At 36.7% G+C, this 7,895-nt stretch overlaps 1 non-coding gene across 1 annotated transcript; it reads left to right on the forward strand.

The window, feature by feature from the left end:
* Window positions 1-7,417: 7,417 nt before the first annotated feature.
* LOC127124523 (small nucleolar RNA R71) lies at window positions 7,418-7,524 on the forward strand. Its single transcript, XR_007804004.1, has one exon. It is a non-coding gene; the product is annotated as a small nucleolar RNA R71 (small nucleolar RNA).
* Window positions 7,525-7,895: the final 371 nt, after the last annotated feature.

The raw sequence follows: 7,895 nt of genomic DNA on the forward strand, positions 1-7,895 counted from the left end.
TGCATTATCCTATGCATATATAATTCTCCATGAGTCCAAAAGATCAAGAGAACTTCAAGTTTTCAAGTTGGTTCATGGTGGTTGACCAGAGAAAGTCAACTGGTCAAAATTGGGGTTCACTAGACCCTATCTCCTACAATTTTTGTCATATGAAAGTGATTCCAAGAGAATCGTTACTCCTTATGACATTCCAAACAACTTTCATGTTGAGGTCAAGATCTAGTTTTTCATGGAAAGTCATTTTTTATGGTGAAAGATTATAGGTCATTTTGTCTGTGCCCTAGTTAGGAGGTCAACTTCCAAGGACCACAACATGCTCAATTTTTATGAGATTAAGGCCATCCAAGTTTCATTATAAATTTCAAGATATCCTCTCTAACTTTTATTCTTTGATAATCTTGAAAGTCAACTTGCAAGGGCATGTGCCAAGAGGAAACATTACAGGTCATTTTGGGCAATTACCATTGAACAAACAATTTTCCTCAAGTTCTAAAATGCTAAACTCCTTCATGCAAAATCCAAATGAGGTCAAATTTGTGACCAAATTGAATATTATTGAAATATATACAACTTTTAGGAAGGAACTTTTTCCATTTGAAGCTCATAGCAAAAGTTATTCAAGGTGGAAGAAGTGAACATTTTACTTGGTACTTAGAAAAATTTCAATTATGTTTGATTTTCCAAATTTCCACCTTAAAATGCATCATGATCTAAGCTCCAAATGGAAAAGTGTTCAACATGAAAGTTGTTCCCCTTGATCTCACATTATTAAAAAGTCCAAGATCACCTTATTTGGACCAGGATTGAGGGACTTGCACATGGTTCCTTTCATAGGTTTGTTTTGGTAAGATTTAAATGCAATTGTCCATTTCCTTTTGCATGCTTATATGTTATCCTTTCAGGATTCATTGTGCACGAATTAGAATGTAATTGCATCATGAATTGGGCCTAAATCATTGCCCGTGCATCCATGAACCAACTTGCAAATTTTGGCAAATTTTTAAAGGGTGCAAAAAGGAATCCCATTGCCTATTTAAACAAGCTCATTTCCTCATAAATGACACACACACCTTGCCCAAGCTTTGCCAAGAGAACTCAGAACCTTACACCATAGAATTCCTTGAAGATTTCTTTAAAATCGAGTTTGAATTCACCTTTTGTTTGAAGTTCAAACTCCAAGGATTCATAGCCTTTGTCATCTCAATTTATCTCTGCAAGCAAGAGGAGGAAGAATCAAGCAAATTCAGATCGAGATCAAGCCAATTTGAAGCTACCCAAAGGTGATTTTTCAGAAACTTTGAGCCTTCGATTCTCTCTCAATTCTACACTATTCTCTTTGATTTTTGGTTGGATGAAATCCTACCAACGTAGGCAACAAGATTGAGTTGGTTTGAGGTTAAATCGAAGCAACTCAGATTATAAACCTCAAATTCCAAATCCATGTATCTTTCTATATACTTGGAATTGGAAGAAATTGAGGCCAAATTCGTTCTCCTGGGCATTTTTCCTTCAAAAACATGTACTCATTTTTCATTTTTCATTGGGTTGAGGGTGGACCAATCCAGTGAGGTCCACCAGAGAAGATGACTGGAGCCCTAGCTCTGGTGGTGCGTTGGCACTCTTCCAACCTTCAGATTCATTTAAAATGTTTAATCCTGACCGCTCCTTATGATTACAATCCCTATGACGCGTTGACTGAGGTGAATGGTATGAAACGCTAGCTTGGCCATCAGATTTGTCACCTCAATTAATGAGGGAGATATGATGACCCTTGTTTTTTTGTATTTTCTGAATTTTCATTTAATCCACTTATTTTATTTAATTCATAGAAATTTCATTTTTAATCCAAAAAATGTGGGACTTTCACCAAAAATCTTTAAATATTTTTCTCTTCCATATTCTGAATTAAAAATATTTTTTGGATTAATTTTGGTATTTTTGATGAATTAAATGTTTTTGTGCATATTTTTAATTGTTTAAAAATACTTCTGACTTTTCAAAAATAGTGAAATTTATTTGGTGTTTCGAAGGGATTTTAGGTTTTGACCAAATTAAAATGTATTTTAATTCACTTTTAATGTGATTTTTAATTGATTAAATGTTTAAAAATGTTGTTGAACCATTTTTATAGTCTTGCGATGTTTGACATTCTGTTTGGGCATTGGTCAAGGTTGATTTGACTTTTGTTGGATCAAAACCATTAGATTTAGGGGATTGATGAAATGTATATTTCATCTCCCAAAATGAATGGATGGTTTTGATTTGATGAAATTCCTCCCATGATCAATTTGTGTTTCTATTTCCCCCTCCCTCTTCATTTTCATCCCTACTCTTCCCCATTCCATCATTTGACCAATGAAATCTCTAATGTCTAAAGGTTAATTTATTCATCAATGACCTTGTGTCAGATGAATCAGTACAAGTATGACTGAGATAAGTCCCTCCCTTTTGACTTTTCTTTTAGTGTGTGGTATGTTTTAGGAGTTTGGTTCTTCATACCAAATCTCTAACATGCACTAACACCTAAATTTTTATTGCCCGACCTCAGATAGCTATGACTTCTACATAAGTCCAATTATGATTGCTTAAGATAGAGCTAAATTTGTCCCTCAAGGAATAGCGTTTAGTAAGTGAGATTGTAAGTCTCCCATTATTCATGGAATTGTGTGGAGATTTGACCTTTTATCCTTTCATGGGAGCTAGTGGAATACTTGTTGAATTATCCAAGTTGGAGCCCTTCTCATGGAAGATGTCTTAGTTTAAGGATTCATACTTGTGAATGAATGATTGAGTGTTCTCAAAAGAATGACTTAATCAATTAAAATCACTATTAAAACTTGACTAACTTTTGACTAACATTTGACTAACTCTTGTTAATATTGCCTTACTTTCAAGTCATTTACTATTATGCAATTTAAATTTTAGTCATTTATTATTCATTGCCATTTACATCTCATATAACTTGTTTATGATTATGTCATTTTCACTTTGCTCATTTGAGCCATATCTTGTGATTGTATATATTGTTTGTGTGTTTTGATTTTGTTTGTGGTCTTAGGACCTTAAAATACCTAATAACAAGAAAAAAAACCCTAAAAAACATCTGGTGGACTGTTGAACTTGACTTGAACTTTTGGACTTAGGATTAGGCAACATTCCCTGTGCTAAAAGGACTTGGCCAATACCAACATTTTGAGACTGAGTTACTTTGAACCGTGCCTTCATCTGATACAATACTTGAGAATTTATTGGGTTCATCTGCCACTATGTCTCTATACTTAATTATTATTTAATCTTGTGTCTGATGTTTTGTTCTAAGTTGATAAAGGAATATTTCATCGGATACATGGGAAGACAATGAAGCATGCTAGCTATTGGAGTTGCTTTCTTAAATGTGGCTATCTTTATTTGATACCTTGATCTTCATGATGTCTGGATATTACTTATTGCTTATTGATCATTGCTTGATTAAAGTCCAAAGGAAAATGGGTTTCTATATGACATTCTTGTCTGTTGGATTGCATCCCATTGGTCAGATCTTTTCAACTCTTAACTTTTAAATTTTTGCTTAGGATAGCCTCTTCATCTCCTCCCACTTCTTTAATTTCAAAATCTCCCCCCCCCTTTTCAAAAACTTCTTTGCTTGTGATTTCAAACTTAGACTTTGTTTTAATAATTAGAAACTTTGGCCTTATGCCATTGAATTTTCAAACTCTTTCTTAAATCAAATTTGTAAATAAACTTAATCATATTGACTTAAAATTTCAAAAGACAGAAAGAACTAACAACTCCATTCAAACTTTTGGCCCTTTGTGCCTTTTCTTATTAAACTTTTGTTAAAAGCAATTCACCAACTCATTTGAAATTTTTACCACGAACTAAGAGGTTTTGATCCCTCATTTTTATATTGGTACGTAGGCACAAGACCGAAGGTCTTGTCAAACACAAAAATATAATCAATGAATTCTTTTCTCATCCCCACACTCTATTTTTTATCAAACATCATTTATACCAAAGACACATGCACTCGTTCAGGTTCAATACCTTCCATTCTTGACAAGTGATCAGCCACGATGTTTTCAGTGCCCCTCTTATCTTTGATTTCTAGGTCAAACTCTTGTAGTAGTAAGATTCACCTTAGGAGTCTTGGTTTGGTGTCCTTTTTATTTAACAGGTACCTAATTGCAGCATGGTCGGTATAGATAATTATCTTTGCTCATACTAGGTAAGAACGAAATTTATCCAGAGCGAACACTACAACTAAGAGTTCCTTTTCTGTGGTGGCGTCGTTCATATGCGTATGATCTAGGGTTCTACTTGCGTAGTATATTGCATGAAGTTTCTTATCCCTTCTTTGTCCTAAGACTACGCCTACAGCATAGTCATTGGCATCACACATGATTTCAAAAGGTAATCTCCAATCGGGCAGTTGCATGATAGGTGCAGTGATAAGAGCTGTTTTCAGTTGTTCAAACGCCGCTAGGCATTTGTCGTCAAAGATAAATTCAACATCTTTCATCAATAAGTCAGTTAGTGGTTTGGTGATTTTTGAGAAATCTTTAATGAATCGCTGGTAAAAACTGACGTGTCCTAAGAAGCTTCGTATTTATCTTACGGTTTTCAGAGGTTGAAGGTTTTCTATAACTTCTATATTAGCCTTGTCAACTTCAATCCCCTTATCAGACACTATGTGTCCGAGTACGATCCCTTGTTGAACCATGAAATGGCATTTTTCCAGTTTAACACGAGGTTCACTTTTATGCATCTTTTAAGTACCATTTCAAGATTCGATAAACATCCTTCAAAGCTCTTCCAACACACAGAGAAATCGTCCATAAAGACCTTCATGATGTCATCTACAAAATCAGTAAAAATTAACATCATGTATCTTTGGAATGTTGCGGGAGCGTTACACAGTCCGAATGGCATTCGTCGATAGGAGAATGTACCATAGGGACATGTGAAGGTCTTTTTCTCTTGGTCGTCAGGATGAATAGGAATTTGCAAAAATCCCGAATAACCATCTAAATAGCAGAAGTGAGAATGCTTAGCCAATCGTTCAAGCATTTGATCGATAAACGGTAAAGGAAAATGATCCTTCAGAGTGGCTTTATTTAATTTTCTATAATAAATGCACATTCTACTTCTAGTAACCACTCTTTGTGCTATAGATTCTCCTTTTTAATTATTAACAACTGTGACGCCTCCCTTCTTTGGTATGACATGTACTGGGCTGACCCATTGACTATCAGATATTGGGTAGATAATACATGCTTCTAACAGTTTTTGCACTTCTTTCTTTACTACATCACTCAGAATGGGGTTTATCCTTCTTTGATGTTCTCTATAGGTCTTACTATCTTCCTCTAGCATTATGCGATGCATGCATATGGCAGGGCTTATTCCTTTAAGATCTAAGATGTTGTAGCCTAAAGCAGTTGGATATTTTCTTAAAATGTGTAGAAGCTTTTCGGTCTCTATCTTCCCTAAGTCTGCATTAACTATTACAGGTCGCTCGAGTTCAGTGTCTAGGAATTCGTACCTTAGATTTTTGGGTAGCGTTTTAAGTTCTAGGGCTGGTTTCTTTGGGTAATGCATATGATCGGGCGTTAGTGCTATGCATTCACTCAGGATGTCATATTGGTATTCCTTACTCCAATTTTCATCTTCAAAAGTAGGAGGCCTTGGAGTTTTCAGTATTTCGGAGTATGATGTTTGTTCATTCTCCATTTCTCTTATACATTCGTCGATGACATCTAGTAGACAACATGTATCGTCTATAGCTGGTGCCTTTAAGAATTGCGTCAAAATAAATTCGACTTTTTCCTCACCAACTTCAAAGGTTATCTTGCCTTTCTTAACATCTATAATAGCTCCGGCAGTGGCTAGGAATGGTCTTCCTAATATGATAGGGATGTTGGAATCCTCTTTTATATCTATGATTATGAAATCAGTAGGAATATAGAATTGACCTATGCGTACCAGAACGTTTTCTAACATACCTACGGGAAATTTAACAAAATGATCCGCAAGTTGTACGGACATCCTAGTAGGTCTTAGTTCTCCCATTTTAAGCATTTCGCATATGGATAAGGGCATTAAGCTAATACTGGCTCCTGAGTCGTATAGTGCTTTGTCTATGACAAGCTTTCCGATTACTCAGGGTATGGAGAAGCTTTCTGGGTCTTTCAGCTTAGGAGGCATGTGGTTTTGTATTATGGCGCTACACTTAGCAATAAGTGTAACATTTTCGTTATCCTCTATCTTCTTCTTGTTAGATAAGATTTCTTTAAGAAACTTAGCATATGAGGGCATTTGAGTGATGACTTCTATAAAGGGTATTGTGATATTTAATTGTTTTAGAAGCTCTACAATTTTTTTAAGTTACCCTACACTTTTAGATTTAACAAGTCTTTGAGGAAAAGGGATATGATGTTTATAAGGTGATGGAGGCACATAAAGTTCTTCTTTCTCTACGGCCTCTTCGCTTTTATCTTCCTCTAGTTCATCTTCCTTCTCAGTTACCTTACCAGGGTCTTGGTGCATGGTTGGGTTTTGAATTCTAGGGTCGGTCGGTCTGTCTAGTTCTGTCCCACTCCGTAGTATAATAGCATTTGCATGCCCTTTCGGGTTTGGTTGCGCCAGTCCAGGAAATTTGCCTACAGGGGCAGCAGTAGGTGCTCGTTGTTGAGCGACTTGAGAAATTTGTGTTTCCAACATTTTGTTATGGGTGGCTAAAGCGTCTACCTGGTTTGCTAACTGCTTGATTTGCTCACTAGTGTGTATGTTTTGAATTAGGAAATCCTTATTTGTTTGGGCTTGGGTAGCTATGAAGTTTTCCATCATTATTTCAAGGTTTGACTTTCTAGGAGCATTTGAAGTATTTGTGGAAGCTTTATGATATCCTGGTGGTACAGCAGGTGCTTGGTTAGGTGCATACAATGCATTGTTGTTTTTGTACGAGAAGTTAGGATGGTTCTTCCAACCTGGGCTATAGGTGTTTGAGTAAGGGTTTCCTTAAGCACAATTCACCTGGTCTCTGGAGACTCCTGTCAAAAGTTGAAATTCAGGGGCAACATGCCCAAGAACTCCGCATATCTCGCAGTTTAGTGCTACGACAACCACGGTGGTTGTGGGTGTTATGGCCAGGTTGTCTATCTTTTGAGTAAGAGCATCTACCTTAGCATTAACATGGTCAAGACTACTTACTTCGTACATACCTCCTTTCCTTGGAGGTTTCTCTACGGAGGTTCTTTCGCTTCCCCACTGGTAATGATTCTGGGCCATACTTTCGATAAGTTGATAGGCCTCATCGTAGGGTTTATCCATCAGTGCGCCACCTGCGGCGGTGTCTATTGTCAATCTTGTGTTGTACAAGAGACCGTTGTAAAAGGTATGGATGATTAACCACTCTTCTAGACCGTGATATGGACAAAGCCTCATCATGTCTTTGTATCTCTCCCATGCTTCAAAAAGTGATTCGTTGTCTTTTTGTTTAAACCCGTTTATTTGGGCTCTTAGCATAGCTGTCTTACTAGGTGGGAAGTATCGTGCTAAGAAAACTTTCTTCAACTCATTCCACGTAGTGACAGAGTTGGATAGTAGAGACTGAAGCCAAGCTCTAGCTCTATCTCTTAATGAGAAAGGAAAAAGACGCAGTCTTATAGCTTCGGGGATGACACCATTTTCTTTCACTGTGTCTATGTATTGCAAAAACGCTAACAAATGTAGGTTCGGGTCCTCCGTGGGACTACCTGAAAATTGTTTTTGCTGTACGGATGACAACAATGAAGGTTTTAGCTCGAAATTATTTGCCTCGATGGCAGGGGCAGCGATGATGTTATGTGGTTCATCCGACGAAGGGATGGCATAGTACTTAAGAGGAAGGTTATGCG

Source organism: Lathyrus oleraceus, chromosome 2 (assembly GCF_024323335.1).
Source record: "Lathyrus oleraceus cultivar Zhongwan6 chromosome 2, CAAS_Psat_ZW6_1.0, whole genome shotgun sequence".
NCBI lineage: Eukaryota > Viridiplantae > Streptophyta > Magnoliopsida > Fabales > Fabaceae > Lathyrus > Lathyrus oleraceus.